Source organism: Symphalangus syndactylus, chromosome X, assembly GCF_028878055.3.
Source record: "Symphalangus syndactylus isolate Jambi chromosome X, NHGRI_mSymSyn1-v2.1_pri, whole genome shotgun sequence".
NCBI classification, from domain to species: domain Eukaryota; kingdom Metazoa; phylum Chordata; class Mammalia; order Primates; family Hylobatidae; genus Symphalangus; species Symphalangus syndactylus.
Window position 1 is genome coordinate 33,206,199 of NC_072447.2, and position 22,529 is coordinate 33,228,727.

The 22,529-nt window shown below is 45.6% G+C and overlaps 1 protein-coding gene across 22 annotated transcripts in view; it reads right to left on the reverse strand.

Annotated features, from left to right (window-relative positions):
- Positions 1–22,226, reverse strand: part of ADGRG2 (adhesion G protein-coupled receptor G2) — a 142,327-nt gene extending 120,101 nt beyond the window's left edge. For 8 of the 22 annotated variants that reach the window (XM_055269349.2, XM_055269346.2, XM_055269343.2 and 5 more), the window contains exon 1: positions 21,762–21,819. The gene's annotated coding sequence lies outside the window, so the exon portion shown is untranslated. Of the gene's footprint in view, positions 1–7,359; positions 7,378–21,225; positions 21,654–21,761; positions 21,820–22,207 lie in introns of those variants that run through there. The other 14 variants (XM_055269330.2, XM_055269342.2, XM_055269338.2 and 11 more) reach the window with 5 other exon arrangements.
- Between the last annotated feature and the right edge of the window lie 303 nt (positions 22,227–22,529).

Sequence of the window (22,529 nt, forward strand, 5' to 3'; positions counted from 1 at the left end):
TGGTTAAAATCTAAAGGAATTATTGGCTGGATTAAGATTTAGTTACGAGAATAGCTTGAGGTGTGTTTCAGATCAACTAATCATGAGATTGTGTGTGTGTGTGTGTGTGTGTGTGTGTGTGTGTGATTCCTGCTCTTCCCCCACCCTGGCAACTGTGAGTTCAGTTGTTCTCTGGGAGTGGTTTGTGGATAAAGCAAAGGAAGAAAAATGAGCTAGAGCTACGTGTAGCCAAGAGGATCAATCTCACAAAAATAGTATTGAATGAGATGAAAGTTGCAAAATATGAAAGTAAAAAACATACCAATCTTATAAAGCTTAAAAGCATGCGAGTAGCATTCTCTCTTGCTTAAGGACATATTCCTATGTAGGAAAATATAAAGAAATGTATTAGAAGGATAGCCAGGCACGGTGGCTCACGCCTGTAATCCCAGCACTTTGGGAGGCCGAGGTGGGCGAATCACTTGAGTCTAGGAGTTCGAGACCAGTCTGGGCAACATGGTGAAACTCCTTCTCTACAAAAAATACAAAAATTATCCGTCCCTAGTGGTGTGCACCTGTAGTCTCAGCTACTTGGGAGGCTGAGATGGGAGGATCATTTGAGCCTAGGAGGCCAAGGCTGCAGTGAGCTGGGATGGAGCTACTGCACTCCAGCCTGGGCCATAGAGTGAGACAAAATCTCAAAAAAAAAAAAAAAAAAAAAAAAAAGGTATGAGAAAGATAAACAACAGTTTCAGGATAGTGCTTACCTTTATGCACTTTTGAAAACTGATGCAGGGCCAAAGTTAAGGACCTCCAGCTGATACCCCATTAATGGTACAGGTTCAAAGGGGATGGAATTCCACATGCAGCACATACTGAACCAGCAGTGACCCACCTTCAACAGGTCCCCAAGAGCAAAGGCCATACAGGAGTCAGACCCAGGTGCCTGATTTCCTGACCCAGTGTTCTGATTGCCTGAGCTAATCATCCACAAGCAGCTGATCCCAGCAATAACAAGCCATAAGAAGTGGTTCGCTTTACTTCAGGTACCATTTGGATGTTGGTAGGGAGGAAGATTAAGTATTGCGGTGAAAATATTGCCGGGTGTGGTGGCTCACACCTGTAATCCCAGCACTTTGGGAGGCCAAGGCAGGCAGATCACTTGAGCCCAGGAGTTCAAGACCAAAGTGCTGGGATTACAGGTGTGAGCCACCACGCCCAGCCTGGACTACCTCTTTAAAAGGCAATGTCTTTCACATCACTCATAGATGCAAAAAAGCAAGATGAAGGACTCATTTCTCTTATTTTAAGGGCTATTTTGCAGGAACTGATATGAACATAACTCTGAGGACTAGGACAGGCCTTGGCAAAGTTAACAAGCCCACCTCACTTGAAGAAAATCAATTTCCTCTTTAGTACTCTTTGTGTCTTCTAGGTGGGGGCCATTCCCAACTTGTAGGTGCCCAATGACCTCATACTTTTTCACTGGCTCTCAGGAAAAGGCCTCGCATGGAGGCCCATCAACGAGGTTCTGTGCTAATTTAAATTACAACACTTTAAACCAAGGAAATGAATCTCTAATTGTGGAATTTCAGATTTCAGCCAGATCAACAGATGAGATGCTGGTGGGGGTGGGGAGATGGGGGTGGAGTTGTGCACAGTTATTGCTATGGACTTGTGTGTCCCTCCTGCCAAATTCATATTTTGAAGCTCTAACCCCCAGGGTAACTGTCTCTCTCTCTCCCTCTCCCTCCCCGCTTCTCGCACCTCTCTGCCAACTGAGGACACAGTGAGAAGGCAGCTGTCTATATCCAGAAGAGGGAACTCACCAGAACCTGACCATGCTGGCATCTTGATCTTGGACTTCCCAGCCTCCAGAATTAAGAGAAATAAATTTCTGTTGTTTAGACCACTCAATCTATGGTATTTTGTTCTGGCAGCCCAAGTTGACTAAGAAAGTTACAGGGTAGTGTCAGAGGCATTTGAGCCAGAGAGACTCCATCTTGAATAGGGACTGGGTAAAATAAGGCTGAGACCTGTTGGGCTGCATTCACAGGAGGTTAGGCATTCTTAGTCACAGGATGAGACAGGAGGTCGGCACAAGATACAGGTCACAAAGACCCTGCTGATAAAACAGGATGCAGTAAAGAGGCCAGCCAAAATGCACCAAAAACCAAGATGACGACAAAAATGACCTCTGGTCGTCCTCACTGCTCATTATACACTAATTATAAGGCATTAGCATGCTAAAAACACTCCCACCAGCGCCATGACGGTTTACAGATGCCATGGCAACATCAGGAAGTTACCCTTTACAGTGTAAAAAGGGGAGGAACTCTCAGTTCCAGGAATTCCTTGCCCCATTCCAGAAAACTCATCAATAATCCACCCCTTGCTTAGCATATAATCAAGAAATAACTATACGTATTCTCAGTCGAGCAGCCCATGCCACATGAATAATCCACCCCTTGCTTAGCATATAATCAAGAAGTAACTATACGTATTCTCAGTCGAGCAGCCCATGCCACTGCTCTGTCTATGCAGCAAACATTTTTTATTCCTTTACTTTCTTAATAAACTTGATTTCACTTTACTCTATGGACTTGCTCCTAATTCTTTCTTGTATAAGGTCCAAGAACCCTCTTTTGGGGTCTGGATCGGGACCTCTTTTAGTAACAGTAGCAGTCACCTAGCCATCCACCCTTAATGTTTTAATAGATGTTTTAACATTAAAGCTAGCCCTGTTGATACCACATGTACTCTCGAAATACCAAATCCAAAGGACCAAGTGTCTAATTAGGACCCCCAAGATGCCCAAACAGAGAAATAGGAGTCTGGCCTGGGGGCAGCACAGCCTGGCAGAGATATGCAAAACTGTGAGACATCCAGGCCAGTGTGCCAACTGAGGCCACCCTCCCAAACATCTCTGCCTGGTGTGGGTTCCAAAGATGAGATGAACCATGGAATGGGGAATTTCAAATACAAGGTCTTGAGGGGAAAAGGCTGGGTCCTATCACATGTCTGAACATATAGAGGGGCCCAGGCAGCCCTAAAATCCCCTAAAATGCACTAAGAGGCATAGATTGTGCCAAGGTTCAGATCCACTTCAGCCTGGGGAAGAAGGCAGGAGTAGGAGAAAGCTGAGGACATGGCTAAGAGGAGCATTGACCATCGATGCAAAGCTTCAGAAACGGGTGTAGGTAGGCCCTTGCAACTGAGTTTCGGGCTCTGTTCTGTAAAGGTCTGAGAAGGACTCCTCATCCCAAGGGGCTATGGAGAGAGCTCACTACAGAAAAACTCAGGGAGGGAGGCCTGTGGAAGGGAGCTGGCTGCAGCCAGGATGTGGTTTGTAGGAGCCCCCCGGGATGTGATCGAGCTTCTGAGGCAGAACTCAGAGATACACCCTCTGGGTACAGGTCAAAAAGACCTGAACTAGCTTGACTGGGGTGTCCAGAAAGTCAACTCTGTTGACCAGATCCCAAAACGGCCCAGGAACACAGAAGCATTCTCTCCATTGTCAGGCTTATTTCCAGCCATCTGACCGTTTGGTGTCATGCAGACAAAATATCTAGATACTGGCGAGATGCCCCTTAGAAGAAACCCCATGGGGCTCCCCCTTTTTTTTTTTATCATAGTATTTTATTAAAATTAACAAAAGGAATTCCTGACTGTCGACCAGTTTTGCCTTAGTTGGGTTCCTTTAGAAGGTAACTCCGCTGGGTGTGGTGTCTCATGCTGTAATCCCAACATTTTAGGAGACCAAGGTGGGCGGATCACTTGAGTGAGGCCAGGAGTTGAAGACCAGCCTGGTCAACATGGTGAAATCCCGTCTCTACTAAAAATACAAAAATTAGCTGGGGGTGGTGGCGGGTGCCTGTAGTCCCAGCTACTTGGGAGGCTGAGGGAGCAGAATCGCTTGAACCTGGGAGGCGGAGGTTGCAGTGAGCCAAGATCACACCATTGCACTCCGGTCTAGGTGACAGAGCGAGACACTGTCTCAAAAAAAAAAAAAGTAACTCCAAGGCTGGGCGTGGTGGCTCATGCCTGTAATCCCAGCACATTAGGAGGCCGAGGTAGGCAGATTGCTTGAGGCCAGGAGTTCGAGACCAGCCTGGCCAACATAGTGAAACCCCGTCTCTACTAAAAATACAAAAATTATGTGTTTTGTATTTCTTCTTCTTTTTTTTTTTTTTTTTTGAGACGGAGTCTCGCTCTGTCGCCCAGGCTGGAGTGCAGTGGCGCAATCTCGGCTCACTGCAAGCTCCGCCTCCCAGGTTCACACCATTCTCCTGCCTCAGCCTCTCCGAGTAGCTGGGATTACAGGTGCCCACCACCACGCCCGGCTAATTTTTTGTATTTTTAGTAGAGACGGGGTTTCACCGTGGTCTCGATCTCCTGACCTCGTGATCCGCCCACCTCGGCCTCCCAAAGTGCTGGGATTACAAGCGTGAGCCACCGCGCCCGGCCCTTCCTTCTTCTTTCTTCTTCTGCTGCTTCTTCTTCTTCGAGATGGAGTCTTCCTATATTGCCTAGGCTGGTCTTGAACTCCCGGGCTCGAGCAATCCTTCTGCCTCAGCCTGAGTGTTATTCTCTTTGACTCATCCATGAAAGTGGATCCAATGTGTCTACATATATTTTTTAAATTAAACTTTTATTGTATTACAAATTATACACAAGGCCATCAGCAGTAGAAAGGATAAACCATGGTAGTCATGCAATGGAATATTATTCAGCAGTGACAATGATCCAACTATAATTAGTTGCTATTTAGGCCATGTTAAATAGTCCTTTGCAGGGACATGGATGAAGCTGGAAACCATCATCCTCAGCAAACTAACACAAGAACAGAAAACCAAACACCACATGTTCTCACTCATAAGTGGGAGTTGAACAATGAGAACACATGGATGCCGAAAGGGGAACATCACACACTGGGGCCTATAGGGGGATGGGGGGCTGGGGAGGAAAAGCACTAGGAGAAATACCTAATGTAGGTGATGAGTTGATGGGTGCAGCAAACCACCATGGCACGTGTATATCTATGTAACAAACCTGCATGTTCTGCACATGTATCCCAGAACTTAAAGTATAATTAAAAAAAAATTTTAAATACAAAAATTAGCTGAAATACCCCGTCTTTACTAAAAATACAAAAATTGCCATGATGGCGTGCACCCGTAATTCCAGCTACTGGGTTGGAAGAATCACTTGAACCTGGGAGGCGGAAGTTGCAGTGAGCCAAGATCGTACCACTGCACTCCAGTCTAAGCGACAGAGCGAGACTCTGTCTCAAAAAAAAAAAAAAAAAAAAAAAAGAGTATTAAAAAAGAAGAAGAAGAAGAAGGTAACTCTTTGGCACATATTCAAGATCAAGTAGTTTATTTAGGATGTGACCCCAGGAAACACAGATAGAATGAACACGTGAGTTGGGGCAGGAAGGCAGCCAAAAGATGGCATTGTCAAGCCAGTCACCACTGGGGACAATGGGAGTTTAGTCCTTCTGGGGAATTCTGGAAGCCAGTGTAGAACACTGGTCTGAATTGTCCCACTTGAGGGCAAAACAGCTGGGGTATGGATCGACTGACTTGCATCAGGCATTGGTTAAGGGCTGCTCCTGGGGTGGGGTGGGAGCTGTTAATTCCCTGGCACTTCCAACCTGCAGCATGGATGTGTAAAGAGGGCCCCCACAGAGAAATGTGCAGCTCGTGGCTGGAAGGTGACTGGTGTGTACTATAATGGTGGGGCCAGGGATGTTGAAACAGACACCTAGTTGCTCTGGAATGAATGAGGAAGTGTGCGATAGTGAAGCCAGGAGAAAAAAGGGTGACTTCACGCCTGCCCCACCCCACTCTTTTCTCCATGTCAGTATCTGGGATCGTGTGTGTGTGTGTGTGTGTGTGTGTGTGTGTGTGTGTGTGTGTTTCAGTTTGGCGTGTGTTTGAGGAGGTTAGTGGTTTTTCTTCAGGTGTTATGAGATATTTGAGGAGAGTCCAGGTGAGGGAGATTTGAAAGAAGTTGCTATTCGAGGTTAAAAAAAGAGCACCGCGGCTGGGTGCAGTGGCTCACGCCTGTAATCCCAGCACTTTGGGAGGCCGAGGTGGGCAGATCATTTGAGGCCAGGAGTTCGAGACCAGCCTGGGCAACATGGTGAAACCCCCGTCTCTACTAAAAATACAAAAATTAGCCGGGTGTGGTAGCGGGCACCTGCAATCCCAGCTACTCAGGAGGCTGAGGCACGAGAATCGCTTGAACCCGGGAGGTGGAGGTTGCAGTGAGCCGAGATCGTGCCACTGCACTCCAGCCTGGGTGACAGAGTGAGACTCTATCCCAAAAAAAAAAAAAAAAGAAAAAAGAAAAAGAAAAGAAAAAAAGAAGAGCCCTGGGCTTTGTCTGCTGCTTTAATGCAGGCTACACACAACCTGGTTCTGCCAGCAGTGCTGAGAGGACAAGCCCAGAGGGGCACTTGGGAGAGCTGTTTATCATCCATCAGTGGGCAACGGGCAAATGCTCCACATAATCCCCAGGAACATGGAGGCAGCTGTGTTCTAAAGCTTCGCTACTCAAAGTGCAGCTCCTCCGCCCCAACAGCAGCATCACCTCAACTAGGAGCTGCAATGCAGAAATCTCTGGCCAGTCCCAAACCTGCTGAATCTGCATATGCATTTTAACAAGATCCCCAGGCAATCGTTTTGCATGTTGGCATTTGAAAGGCACTGCTGTGCATGACACTATCTGCTAATCGTTTTCCCTGCCTAAAACTTTGTCTCCCACCAAAATCAAATGGAATGTATTTGCTTCATTTCAGACAATATTTGCTCTATCCAGTTGGTCAAATGACCAGATTAGCTGAGTGGAGACAGAGAAAAATACTACTGTCAACCAATACACCACAAAATAAAGCATAATTTAGTTTTTCAAACCTCTTTCTTTCTTCCTTTCTTTGTCGTTTTTACTTTTCCTTGGCAAGACTAGGAATCAGTGCTGAATAAGCCTGTACCATTCTAAAGCTATTTGAGTGGTAAACCTTTGCCTCCGTATCTGCAAGACACATTCAGCAGTTCCAGGAGTTTTTTTTTTTTTTTCATTTCAAAAGAAATACAGCTGGGGGTGGGGATGGTGGGGGCAGGCAGGAAAAGAAAAAGCAAGCTAAAATTCTTAGGATATTTTAAAATGATATGATATAGGTAGTTGGTAAAGGAATGAATGAGCATAGAAACCAATTATTAGAAAAAAAAGTATAGGCTGGGCGCGGTGGCTCACGCCTGTAAGGCTGAGGCGGGCGGATCACAAAGTCAGGAGATCGAGACCATACTGGCTAACACGGTGAAACCCAGTCTCTACTAAAAATACAAAAAATTAGCCAGGCGTGGTGGCACGCACCTGTAGTCCCAGCTACTCGGGAGGCTGAGGCAGGAGAATCGCTCTGGGAGGTGACACGAGGTTGCAGTGAGCCGAGATCACACCACTGCACTCTAGCACTCCAGCCTGGGCGACAGTGAGACTCTGTCTCAAAAAAAAAAAAAAAAAGAAAAAGAAAAAAAATTAAAGTGTAAAAACAACTAATGCTAGAACTTAATAAAAAAGTTACAGAAAGCCAGGCGCAGTGGCTCAGGCCTGTAATCCCAGCAGTTTGGGAAGCCGAGGCGGGCGGGTTGAGGAGTTCAAGAAAAAAAAAAACTTAAAGAAAGTCTCACCATTGTCTATGGATACAGATGTGTGAGTTACGTCCAAAGGTGGCTACTAATCCTAATTGCATTCAGAGGAGAAAATAATTGACAGTAACCATAAAAACTATTAATATATTTAAAGCATTCTTTTAGGTATTTACCTGGTAGTAATGCACATATATGTTTACTACAAGATAGGCAAGAGAGTTACCCACAGCACCACTCATAAAAGCCACAAACTGCTGGAAACCAAACAAAGGCCATCAGCAGTAGAAAGGATAAACCATGGTAATCATGCAATGGAATATTATTCGGCTGTGACAATCATCCAACTATAACCACATGCAACGATATGGAGGAAATTCACAAACAATACTGAGCAGAAGTCAGGTAGCCTGTCTGGTACCATATATAGGAAATTTAAGAACAGGTACAACATGTGGCATTTGAGGCAGAACAGTAGTCACCCTTGTGGGGCAGTGAGTGAAAGGAGGCAAGAGGAGGGCTTCTAAAGGCTGCTTGTGTTGGATTCTTGATCTGGGGGCTGGTGACAGGGGTATGCACAGTTTGTGAAAATTCATTGAGCTATACATTTGTAATGTATATAATTTGTACTTCAATAAAAGTTTAATTTAAAAAATATATGTAGACACATTGGATCCACTTTTATGGATGAGTCAAAGAGAGTAACACTCAGGCTGAGGCAGAAGGATCGCTTGAGCCCAGGAGTTCAAGACCAGCCTGGGCAATATAGGGAGATCCCATCTCAAAAAAGAAGAAGAAGAAAGAAGAAGGAAGAAGAAGAAGAACCCTCTAAATATGTCCATGAAATACTACTTGACACACTTGCCTGCTTTCATAAGGATGGTTGCTAGAAATGATGAATCGTGATGAACAGGTGATCAATATCACAAGCATGAGTAATGGCACCCAGCTCTTGACTCATGTATGAACTGTGAATACAATAAGCATTTGGCCCAGTTTAAAAAAAAAAAAATCCTACTGGGTCAAGGGTGATGGTTTCTCCAAATACCCCAAAAACATGTGGTATATTTCTGTCAAGCGAATCATCTGCTGACAAAATCATTAGTCGTGTTCATTTGTACAGATTTTTTCCTGGAAGCTTTAAAATCCACTACAAGAGCTTTCCCAAAAATCACAACTAATCTTCAAATAATACCTCAAAGGGAAACCACTTCAGTATACATCTTCCCAATCTTCCTCACTCTCTCCCCATATATTCAAGTCATGAATTTTAGACCAGTACAAAGCACTAAACATTTTTTGGTGCCCTTTTCTCAGATTTCAATAACACACACAGCTTATCACTTGTGTTATACCAGAGCTAACGTTGAAATGGGCACAGGAAATACTATTAACAAAGGCAGAGAAGAATGCCACTTCCTTTGCTATCCCCTTCTTCCCACCTAAAAATCCACGTGATCCTCCCAAATGAAGTATTTCAAAAATTTACACGTCAGAATCCCAAGATAAAACATGTCAATTTTGTGGAATCTGAGAACCAGTCTTGTAGTTAGGAGGGCCAGGAAAGTCCCACACTGAAAAATGTGACACTAATGATCCCTGGAATTCTATCACTGTTTTTTTTCTTGGTAAAATGTAATTCCCCTTTGTCTAGAAACCCTAATAATCAGGATCCTAACACAGAAATATGAATCTCTTTATCAGATGATTGTCTTCACTGGAAACTTCTAGACTAGCCCCAGACACAAGAATGTACTCTTGGGGAAAGACAACAAGAGGACATTTAGCGAGTGTCTTCCATGTGCTGAGAATCATGCATGAAGGATTAAATGTATTATTTATTCATCAAATATTTATTAAACACCAAAATTGAATACTACATGCCAAATACTATTCTAGGCACTGGGGGTAAAGATGTGGACCCTGCTCACATTCTAGTGTGAGGAGGGTGGAAGGAGGAGAAGAGAACAATAAATGTACAAATCAACAAGGAAATTAACAGAAAATAAATACAGCATTGAGAATTAGAGTAAGGTGAGATGATATAGAAGGTAACCTGGTGGCTATTTTGGATCAGGTCATCAAAGAGGAGATATTTAAACTGAGATCTGAAGGATGAGGAACCAGCAATAAGAAGATGAAGGAGGGACCAGGCATGGTGGCTCACGCCTGTAATCCCAGCACTTTGGGAGGCCGAGGCGGGTGGATCACCTGAGGCCAGGAGTTTGAGACCAGCCTGGCCAACATGGCAAAACCCTGCCATCTCTACTAAAAATACAAAAATTATCTGGGTGTTGTTGAATGCACCTATAATCCCAGCTACTCAGGAGGCTGAGGCACAAGAATCACTTGAACCCGGGAGGCGGGGGTTGCAGTGAGCCAAGATTGCGCCACTGCACTCCAACCTGGGTGACAGGGCGAGACTCTATCTCAAAAAAAAAACAAACCAGAAGATGAAGGAGAGGACAGAAAGAACATTCCAGGCAGAACAGTTAGTATAAAAGACTAAAATGAGGTTAATGTGCTAGAAGAATCAATGAAGAAGCCCAGTCAGCAACAGATATAGAACAGGGGCAGGGACCAGAACATGGCAGACTTCCATAGTCCAGTAGGGAATGACACAATCCAACTAATGCTTCTAAGAAGATACTCTAGCTGCCATGTGGATATCGGATTCTAGGAGGCCACTACAATCATCCAAGAAAGAGATGGAGAAGGACTGAAATATAGTGGAATAGTAGGAGTAGAGAGAAGTGGGAAGACTTGGGATACAGTTTAGAAGCCAAATTGACAAGATTTGTTGATGGGTTGGATGTGGGGCATGAAACTTGCAGGTGTGGAGCTTGAACGATGGAGTGAATGGTGACATCATGGACTGAGATGGATTTCACAGGGAGAGAATCAGGTTTTGCATGAAGGTGACAGGGAATCAGGATTTTGCTTTGGAAAATATTGAGTTTGAGATGCCTCTTAGAGATTCACGCAAATTATTAAGTCTTAAGTGTAGGAAAGGTCACAACTGGAGGTACCAGCATCTAGATGGAATGGAAAGCCATAGGAATGAATGGGCTCATCCCAGGAGACTAGGCAGAAAGAGAAGAACAGTTCCCAGTGCCTTGGAGGGGCATCAACCTTCGTAGGTAGAACGGAGGATGAGGAGACTTACAATGAGCTACCAGCAAGACAGGAAAACCAAGAGAGCGTAGGATAATGGAGGCCACAAGAAGAAAGTGGTCAAAGAAGGAGGGAATGACTATCAAATGCTGCCGCCAAGTAAAACATGTAAGTAAAGAAGTGATGGCTGTATTTGCCAATGTGGATTCACTGAGGACTGACAATGTGGAGTGATAAAATATGAGCATCCTTTTAAGAAGATCCTCTGAGAAGGAGTGACTAGAAATGGGGGTGGGGAATGAGTGGAGGGGAATATGGAATTGATGAAGATATTAGACATTAGAGCAGGATCGTAAGCTGATGGGAATGATCTAGAACAGGGAGAGAGGAGTTCATTAGGCAGAGAGAAGGAAACAATACATAATTAAGTCCTTTACAATTTGTGCATTAAAATAATTAACTATAGTAATGAATTGTAAGCCTATTTTGAAAATATGAATTCATTATTTCATACCAAAAATAAATAGATGAATCAATCAATAAATAGTGGAGAAGGAAGGGCTCTGGACCAAATGTGGAGGGAATACTAGAGTCGAAAATTATTATTTTCAACCATATTAAAGACTAGATCATACAAAAACCATCACTGGATGCTAAATCTAAAGGGAATTATTATTATCATTATTATTATTATTATTTTCAGACAGGGTCTTCCTCTGTCACCCAGGCTGGAGTGCAGTGGTCCGATAATGGTTCATTGCAACCTCCATCTCCTGGGTTCAAGTGATCCTAATACCTCAGCCTCCCAAGTAGCTGGGACCACTGGCACATACCACCATGCCTGGCTAATTTTTTAATTTTCTTTGTAGAGACGGGGTCTTACTATGTTGCCCAGGCTGGTCTGGAACTCCTGGGCTCGACTGATCCTCCGCGTAAACCTCCCAAAGTACTGGGATTACGGCGTGAGCCACCACACCCGGCCCTAGAGGGAAATTTTGAGCAGGATATTTGTGTCTTCCCACAGACTGTGGATTTGGAAAGAAAAACCAATAACTACACAGTGGAGAAATTAGACAATGCCTTGGCCAAGTGATCAAAATTAACATCACCAATGAGGAAGAGATAGACATTATGAGCCTCCAAAATAAGATACCCTGAGAAGGACATAATGTCATCCATGCAGTGTTCAGGCTAAAAATACATAACCTGAGTCCAATCACAAGAGACATCAGACTAACCAGACATGATTAACGTTCTATTAAAAAAAAAAAAAAAAAGGCCGGGTATGGTGGCTCACACCTGTAATCCCAGCACTCAGCACTTTGGGAGGCTAAGGCAGGTGGATCACGAGGTCAAGAGATCGAGACCACCCTGGCCAACATGGTGAAACCCCGTCTCTACTAAAAATACAAAAATTAGCTGGGCATGGTGGCTCGTGCCTGTAATCCCAGCCACTTGGGAGGCTGAGGGAGAAGAATCTCTTGAACCCGGGAGGTGGAGGTTGCAGTGAGCCGAGATTGCGCCACTGCACTCCAGCCTGGTGACAGAGCGAGACTCTGTCTCAAAAAAAAAAAAAAAAAAGGGAGACGGCATAGTCTATATTCAACACAAATATCAATGTTACAAAGGACAAAGAAAGGCAATAGAAGTGTTCCAGACTAAAAGAGACTAAGAGACATGACAACTAGATGCAACAACCCTAAACCTGCCAGCGTGGTGCCTCACGCCTGTAATCTCAGCACTTTGAGAGGCTGAGGCAGGCAGATCACCTGAGGTCAGGAGTTTGAGACCAGCCTGGCCAACGTGGCAAAACCCCATGTCTACTAAAAATACAAAAATTAGCTGGGAGTGGTGGTACACGCCTGTAATCCCAGCTACTCGGGAGGCTGAGGCAGGAGAATCACTTGAACCTGGGAGGCAGAGGTTGCAGTGAGCTGAGATTGTGCCACTGCACTCCAGCCTATCTCAATCAATCAATCAATCAATGCAACAACCCTAAACTGGATCCTGTACTAGAAGGAAAAAAATGCTGTAAAGGATGTTATCAGGTCTATTGTCAAAATTGGAATACAAATGGCAGATTAGATAACAGTATCTTATCAAAATATTTACTGAGATTGATAACAGTGCTGTGATTATTTGAGAGAATATTCTGATACTTAGGAAATCCCTACTGAAGGATTTAGGAGTTAAAGTTCTTGCTGCATGAAATTTATCCTCAAATGGTTCAGGAAAATCCTAGGTACGCAAGCAAGAGTGTAAATGATAAAGCAAACAGGATAAAATGCTAACAATAGAGGAATCTGGATTAAGGGCATAGGGGTGTTCTTTGTACTTTTTTAAAAAAATGTTCAACTTATTTGTAAAGTTTAAAATTATTTCTAAATAAAAAGTTAAGGCCAGGTGCGGTGGCTCACGCCTGTAATCCCAGCACTTTGGGAGACTGAGGCAGGCGGATCACCGGAGGCCAGGAGTTCGAGACCAACCTGGCCAGCACGGCGAAACCCCATCTCTACTGAAAATACAAAGAAAAATAGCCAGGTGTGGTGATGGGCACCTGTGGTTCCAGCTACTCAGGAGGCTGAGGCAGGAGAATCACTTGAAACCGGGAGGCAGAGGTTGCAGTGAGCCGAGATTGCACCACTGCACTCCAGCCTGGGTGACAGGGCAAGAATCTGTCTCAAAAAAAAAAAAAAAAAAAAAGCAAAAAAAAAAGTCCCTGAGAAGACAAAGAGGATGAGGGACCCAGAGCCCAGAAAAGAAGCCAGTTTTTGATCCATTAGGGACATTTCAGTCACAGTTTCACAGTGGCACTGGGGAATTGTGCAAATATGGGCCTGTTGGGGGTCCAGGTAGTGGGATATGAGGAGGCTCCTGTTGAATGAGCCAGAATCAGCAACTGATCTAGGAGGGGCAGAGGAAATAAAAGGTGTCAAACAGCTGTTTTGGAGAATGGAAAAACAAACCCACTAGGCAAGCATGGTAGGACTGCAGGCCATGTTGAAGGTCCATTTGAGGTTTATTAAGGTCAGGAACAAGACCTGGACATCGGTATTGATTTATCAAGCTCCCCCAGTGATTCCAATAGGCAGCGGGCTTTCAGAACCACTGTGCCACGGCAGGGTTTCTCAACCTTGGCACTATTAATGCTTGGGCCGGATCACTGTTTGTTGGGGTGAGATGGCTGTGCTGTGCACTGTAGGATGTTTAGCAGCATCCCTGACCTCTCCCCACTAGACGCCAGTAGCACCTCCAAACCCTGCCAGTCATGACAACTAAAAATGTCTCTCGACATTGTCAAATGTCCCCTGGGAGGCAAAATCATCTCCAGTTGAGAACCACTAAGCTAAGCCATAAACATGACAGGCTTACAAAGGTCAGGAATTGTGCACACTCCTTGCTCTAGCTAGGAGCTTGTGATGAAGAACACAGGCTCTGAAATCAGATGGTCTGTATTCAAACCCTGGACCCACTGCTTACCTTCTGTATGACCTCAGACAAGTAACTTAACTTCTCTGTACCTCAGTTTCCTCATCTGTAAAATGATGAGAATTGTACCTGCTTCCAGAGGTTGGGAGGATTAAATGAGTTAACAGATGGAAAGCAATAAGAATAGTAACTGCTCAGTAAATATTAGCTATCATTATTATTATGAGAGTGTCAGAAATATAGTGGATACCAGGTGAGTGTGCATTGGTTAATGAACTGCTTACATTAAAATACTCCATGCTTAACCTAAAGAAATTTCCACACTAACATTGGAACAGAAAGGCAGGGCACATTACACTTCTCTTAGGACAAGTGCCAGATTTTATCTACATTCTAGGCTCATTCATTCGGTCATTTGACACGTGGATAAAGCACCTACTACGTCCCACTGTTCTAAGTCCTGACAACACAATGATGAGCAAAATACACAAAGTCCCTGCCTTCCTGGAGCTTATATTCCAGCAAGGAAAAGAAGACGCAGCATCAGTAAACGAATAACTAAATAACATAACTGCAGGTAACAGTGATACAAAGAAAACAGAAGTGGGATAAGGGAATGGACGCTTCCTGTGGTAAGTGGGGAGTACGGTTTTAGAATGAGGGTTAGAGAAGACCCAAATGAAACAAAGAAACTATCTGGTGAAATGGTGTTCTGGGCAGGTAGCATGGCAAACGCTTGGCCTGGGTGAGGAACACAAGCACGGAGGAGGCTGTGTTTGGAGAAGTTGAGAATAGGGGGTAAAGGAGGTACCAGTGAGGCCCTAGGGATTGATTGTAAGTATGGTAGGAGGCGGCGTGGTGGCTCCCGCCTATAATCCCAGCACTTTGGGAGGTCGAGGCAGGAGGATCACTTGAGGCTAGGAGTTCAACAGACTGGCCAACATGGTGAAACCCTATCCCTACTAAAAATACAAAAATTAGCCAGGTGTGGTTGCATAAGCCCAGCAGTTTGCGGCTGCAGTGAGCTATGATCACACCACTGCACTCCAGCCTAGGCTACAGACTGAGACCCCATCTCGCCTAAGAAAAAAAAAAAGTGCAGGCCGGGTGCAGTGGCTCATGCCTGTAGTCTCAGCACTTTGGGAGGCTGAGGCAGGAAGCCTGCTTGAATCCAGGAGTTCGAGACCAGCCTGGGCAACACAGGGAGACCTCGTCACTACAAAAATTTTTTTTAAATTAGCCAGGCATGGTGGCACAAGCCTGTAGTGCCTCCAGCTGCTCAGGAGGCTGAGGTGAGAGGATTGCTTAAGCCCGGAAGGTTGAGGCTGCAGTGAGCCATGATCATGACACTGCACTCCAGTCTGGGCAAAAAACGAGATCCTGTCTCAAGAGAAAAAAAAGTCCGGGCGCGGTGGCTCATGCCTGTAATCCCAGCACTTTAGGAGGCCGAGGTGGGTGGATCAACTGAGGTCAAGAGTTCGAGACCAGCCTGATCAATATGGTGAAACCCCGACTCTACTAAAAATATAAAAATTAGCCAGGCATGGAGGCATGAAACTGTAGTCCCAGCTACTAGGGAGGTGAGGCAGGAGAATTTCTTGAACCTGTGAGACAGAGGTTACAGTGAGCCAAGATCGCACCACTGCACTCCAGCCTGAGCAGCAGAGCGAGATTCTGTCTCAAAAAAAAAAAAAAAAAAAAAAAAAAAGTGTGGAAAGAGGTCATTAGGGGAGTTTGAGTCATGGACTTATAAGACTGCACGTATTGGCTATTCTGTGGGGTCAAAAGTAGACACTGAAAGACTGGTTTAGAGGCTACACAGTAATTCAAGAGAGAAATGGGTAGTTACAATGATCTCAGAGCATAATAAATGAACTTACTTTGCATTATAGCAGGATCTGATATAAAATGAATCTGTTCTGGACACAATCCAGCAGTTTGGGGGCTTAGAAACTAAATGAGCAGTTTTACAAAACAATGTTTTTCAAACTATGGGTCAAAAAATCAAATGAAAGGGTGGTCAAATCAATTTGGAAAATCATGATCATCAGTTTAAAATAAAATAGAACAGATGAAAGATAATTGAAAATATCAATACATTGCACACAGGAAAAAGACAAAGACTGTGAGAGTTTGTTTCCATTACATACAAGTATGTTTGGACTGAGTTGAAATATAAAATGTGGCCAGGTGCAGTGGCTCACGCCTGTAATCCCAGCACTGTGGGAGGCCGAGGCGGGTGGATCATGAGGTCAGGAGTTCAAGACCAACCTGGCTAAGATGGTGAAACCTCATCTCTGCTAAAAATACAAAAAAAAAATTAGTCGGGTGTGGTGGTGGGCACCTGCAATCTCAGCTACTCGGGAGGCTGAGGCAGAGAGTTGCTTGAACCTGGGAGGCAGAGGCTGCAGTGAGCCGAGATTGCGCCACTGCACTCTAGCCTGGGCAACAGAGTGAGACTCTGTCTCAAAAAAAAAAAAAAAAAAATTAAAAAAAAGACAGAAAAAAAAGAAATATGAAATGTACTTATTGTGAATGGTGGGCAAAAAAAGTTTGAACACTAGAAAAAGCTACCTTGTTTATACATGAGTAGGTTATAAACTATCTCTTGATTCTCTTTCTTCCTCAGTACACCCAGCATTCTCCCAAATAAGAACATTATTTAAAAAACCTCCAAAGGTAGGTTCTTCATCATCTAAATAAAATGAATTGCCAGGCGCAGTGGCTCATGCCTGTAATCTCAGCACTTTGGGAGGCCGAGGCGGGTAGATCACTTGAGGTCAGGAGTTCGAGACCAGCCTGGCCAACACGGCAAAACCCCGTCTCTACTAAAAATACAAAAATTAGCCAGGTGTGGTGGTGCACAGCTGTAGTCCCAGCTACTCAGGAGGCTGAGGCAGGAGAATCACCTGAACCCAGGAGGCGGAGGCTGCAGTGAGCCGAGATTACTACCACTGCTCTCCAGCCTAGGTGACAGAGCGGGACTCTATCTAAATAAAATAAAATAAAATAAAATGAATTGACTTAATGCTACACTAACTTCTCCTCCAGTGAGATCAAAATATGAACTTCCAAAGTCAAGAAGCGAACTAACGGATCCTAAACCTCTTAGACTTTCAATAGAAAAAAAAAAAAAAAAGAGTTCCAGGCAGAACAAGAAATTTTAAAATTAAACTTTAGACTTTTAGCAAGCTAACAATGGAAAAGAAACCTCCTGAGGATAATTAAGGTAGCTACCAGAACCCTATGGCAAGCACAATAGTTAATGGTAAAATAGTAGCAACTACGACTCAACATTATCCTACAGGGAAGCCTAGCCACTAAAACAAGAAAATAAAATGAGGTAAAAATATTGGAGGGAAAATTCCCTATATTATTGCCATTTGCAATTTGACTGTCTACTTTGAAAATCCAAGAAAATCAACTGAAAAACTATTAGAACTAAGAAAAGTTCAGTAAAATGGCTTGAATGTAAGATAAAGGTACAAAAAACAATTAATAGCCTTCCTACTCACTACCATAGAAAATGAAGTGGGAAAAAAGGATACAATTTCTTTTTGTTTTTCTTTTTCTTTTTTGAGAGAGTTTCGCTCTTATTGCCCAGGGTGAAGTGCAGTTGCCCAGTCATAGCTCACTGCAGCCTCAAACTCCCCAGCTCAAGAGATCCGTCTGCCTCAGCCTCCTGAGTAGCTAGGACTACAGGTGCATGCTACCATGCCCAGATAATTTTTTAATTTTTGTGTAGGGACGGGAATGTTGCTATGTTGCCCAAGCTGTTCTTGAACTCCTGGCCTCAAGCGATCCTCCCACCTTAGCCTCCTGAGTAGCTGGGAATACAGGCACGAGCCATTGTGCCCGGCTATCAGTTTTGATAAAGCTCACATACAACATAGCCATCTTCTACGTGTTTACCTGAGTGAAATGAAAGTTTACATTCATCCAAAAAGCCATATGTGAATATTTATATTGGCTTTATTCATAATCATCAATAGTTGGTAAGTGGATAAACAAACTTTGGGATACTGCTCAGCAACAATAAGGAATGAAGTATTGATCCGTGCAACATAGATAAACCTCAAATGCATTATGCTAGGTGAAAGAAGCCAGGCTCAGAAGCCTACAGAGTACGTAAGTTCTTTTACAGGACATTCTGAAAAGAACAAAATTATAGGGACAGCAAACAAATCAGTGGTTGCCAGGGGCTGAGAGTTGGGGGAGGCTGACTACAAAGAGTCAACAGGGAATTCCTTGGAGTGGTAGAATTCTTCTACATCCTGATACGGTGGTGGTTACATGACTATATACATTTATCAAAACTTCTAGAACTGTACACTGAAAAGAGTGAATTTTACTGTAATAAGTTACACTTCAATTTGAAAAACATGGAGTAGACTGAAGAATTCATTAAATCGATTTGTAAAATGGGACAGTGTTTACCACAATTTGTTTGATTGCGGGAATTTATTTTATGATAGCTTTCCCCAAACGTTAGCCCGTTTCTTAAGTTCCATCACCCACCACCTCACACCATGATCCCAAAATAAGTTCCATGCGGATTAAATACCTACACATTTTTGAAACCATAAACATTTTAAAAGAACTTTTTTCTTCCTATCTTGTGGTCAGGAAAACCTTTCTCAGTGAAGCATAAAAACTAGCTCCCAGGTTTTGACTAAAGTCGGAATCCCTCCTTTCTATCTTTTGAACCATGGACATTACAGAAACACCTCCCTCTCCCTCCTTTTGTTAATTTAATAGCACTCTTCCCAGTTTGGATCGTGTATTTGAAAGCGACTTGGCACGCTCAGGCAGAAAAGTGGAAAAATGTGTTTTTCAGTTTCATCTGAGCCGTCAAAGCACCAAGAACATATGTCGTGATGTCCTCCTCTGAGTCCCCACAACGATCACATCAGCCATGGAAAATCAGCTTCTTTGCTGGCTCTTCCTTGCACCTGAGCAAACTCACTTTGCCATTTCTGGAAGGCTGTTCATGGTACCAAAAACACAGCAGCTTTCCTTTCCCTGCCAAACCCGCCAATGAAATGCCACTTCTCTGACTTTTTCTCCCTCTGCTGAACAAAATCATATCCATAGTCAGAGTACAATCTTTTTCTTTTCTGTATTTCCAACATTTCTTTTTTCTAGAAAAATACACATACCTGGAATCTGTGTTTTTTTGGCAAGATTTCTTCACAGACAAAATACTGATGCTGGCCCTCCCTTTCTTCAGTGTTTTTCAGTAGCTAAATATGCTCTATCCTCCTTATAATGAAAGTCACCTTGCAGGGATGTGGGAGTGATAAAAGCAGAAGGGAATCCGATCCGGGCTGGCATCACGCTGAGGCCCTGTAAAACAATACTCCTGAACAGCTACAAAATTTGGCCACTTTTTGTTTTCCAGCTTTGCATTTGAGCTGTGAAAGCTGCCAAACCAAGCAATGTCCAGCTCTTCTTAGACCTTAACTAAGCAAAATTTTATGAGATGCTAGAGACTCCCCAATCCTTTGGAAATAACACACAACTTGTCAATAAACTTACAAAGTTATTTCAATATCAAACTTAATTGTATTGTCTATCAGTAATTAAGCTCCTAATAAATTGTTAACTTTGATATTAATAAAGCAATAAATTTTGTCACACCATGCATGCCTGGGTATGCTCTTAGACTTATCTCTTCAGATAGCCAAAGAGGAGTTGAAAAAGACTGGAGATAACTGCAACATCTAGCTAGTCTTCCCTTAATAAACCTCTACTCTCCATCACCCACCATCTCGAACCCTGATCAAAAAATGGGTTCTCTTTCCACGTATGGTGACTATTAGGATCAGCTACATAATTTGTGGGACCCAGTGCAAAACGAAAAGGAGAGGCCCCTTGTTCAAAAATTAAGAATTTCGTCATTAAACCAAGTGCAGGATGCATGTCCATGAAGCCAGCCCTGCTATCAGATCGTGTATTTGACTAGAAAGTTGGTAAGAAAAGTAAAACATTTCGCTATTAAATGAGTAGTGAAGGAAATCAAAACATTTTACCCCAAAATATATTTCTTTGACATATTTTGAAATGGTTGTTTAGAAAGCCAGCCAGTAGAGCTAATGCAAAGCCGTCCTTGGTGCGGGAGATTTGCATTTGTAGAGAATCTGTACGGATGTGGGCAGGCTTTATCGAGGTCCTCCCTTGTCCAGATCTAAGAGAAATGAACTGAGGATCTGACCCCTTTAAAGGTCTGAAAGAAACATTTACTGTCTATTCTCTCCGAGGGCTGCCACCTGTGAGGTTTCATTGACATCTTCAGACCATTTTTGCTGGAGAGGCCTCCTCTTCTCCCCCTCTCACAACCTCTTTTACCACCATTACCTGTTTGGGGCCATGCGTTGAGCCCCCTTTCTTTCTGTAACCTCAAGATAATCTACAAGCTTCTGTACCCCACTGGGGGACTGGGGGTAATCACTCTATTATTCTCTCCCCGTGGACACATTAATAGATTCGCATGCCTTTTCTCCAATCAATCTGCCTCTGTCAGTTAATTTTTCAAGCGAACCTTCAGGGGGCGAAGGGAACGTTTCCCTTGGCCTTTATAGTAGCAAATGTTTTTGTGTGCGTTTGGGGGTAGAGGTGGCGAAGAGGTATTAAAGCTATATATATTGTAAAGTCTTAGGACCTCGTCTCCCGATCTCCCACTTTTCCTCAGGTTTTCAGCCTGTTGGCAAAAAGTACTTCCGTAGGGCCTGCCAGATAAAGTGTGGTCCATGGAACAGCATCAGCAGCCTCTGGGAGCTTCTTAGAAATTCGGACGCTCGGCCCCCACCCCAGACCTGCGGGATCAGAATCTCATTTTAACGGGATCCCTGGGGGATTATCGTGCACAGTACAGACTGTCACTGTCGAAGCAGCCACGGAAAACCTGTCCCCTGCTTCCTCTGGCTCTCGGGAAGTCAGCTCTCTCCTTCCCCCTCACTTTTTATCGGGTTCCGGAGCCTCGAAACTCGAGTCCCTGCCGAAATGCGCTCACTCCGAGACCACGAGACCCCTCCTTCCCCGGCGTGCTCACCCTCTGGCTCCGGGCCGCCGCTCCGTCCCTCGGCGCCCGGGGCCACCTGTTCGGGGCCGCGCCGAGTGGTGCCGCCCCAAGCCGTCCGGGGCCCGGGCGCGTTCGCGCTCCGCCAGCACCGCCGCAGCCCGGCCAGGCGCGCGGAGCCGGGCTCCCGGGAGTTGGCGTCTAGTACACCACCCGCGCGAGTCAGGCTCGTGGCTCAGTTTCCCGCGGGTTGGGGAGAGTCCGGCTCCGTCCGAAGGTTTGGGGGACGCGCGTCTCCCCTTGGAGCCCCCTTTCCCACGGCGCGCGGGCTTCCCCCGTCGGGGAACCAGTCCCGGGGCTGGGAGCTACGCCTCCGCCTTTCAGGACGGTCCCGGGCCCCGGCTAGGAACCGCAGCCGGGCGGAAGGCGCGTTCGTCCCGCCGGCCCGCCGGCCCGCCGCCCTCCGGGGCTAGACGCTGCGCCCGAGCCTCCAGCGCCCGTGGCCGGCTGTGCGAGTCTGAGTCTCAGGACCCCAAGGGGCCAGACCCGTCCCGGCGCCGAGCGCTTACCTGCCGCTCGCGTCCTCGGGGCTGGCTGCTGGCGCCGTCCGGCCCGCCTTTTCCCCTCTCCGGGGCTGCGGCCCTCCTCCCCCCGCCCGCGGCCTGGGCACCGCCCCCGCCGCTCCCGGCCCGCTCCGCCGCCAGCTCTCCAGCTGCCCAGCGCGGCGTGGCGCGTCCGGCGCGCGGCGGCGAGGCTGGGCGCGGAGGTGGGGAGCGGGCGGGGCGCGGAGGGAGGAGGGGGAGCGGGCAGCGCGGCCGGCCGAAGCCCGGCTGGGAGCTCGGGGCCGGGGAGAAGCGGGCGCGGCGAGCTCGGCCGCCCACCCCACCGCAGCCGGGGGCCCCGCGGCGCTCCTGGGCTCCAGGCACTGCGGGACCCTCGGATGCCCGGCGTCCAGCCCAGCGCGCTCCTCCTTGGGGACCCCAACGGACCCCAACCTCCAGACTCAGCGGCTCACCTTTAGGGCTCGCCCCGGTACCCATATGCCCGTTTCAGTGTTGCACGCTGTGATGGGTGGGAGCCCCGAGGGCGCACTTCTGCCAAGATATTCCTGAATCCGGAGATCAGATGTCAGACCACTTGAGAGGGGGATTTGGAGACAGCACTAAATGAGAAATGTCCCAGTAAAGGATTCAGCTCGATGGTTTCCTGGTGAAGGACTGGAAATAACACCGGGTTCCTAGAAACCGGGATCTCGGGCGCTCTGCCTGCTGGGGGTCGAGGTGGAGGGGGTATATAAAGTGAGTTGTCCCTGGTCCCCTCTACCTTTCTGTCTCAGC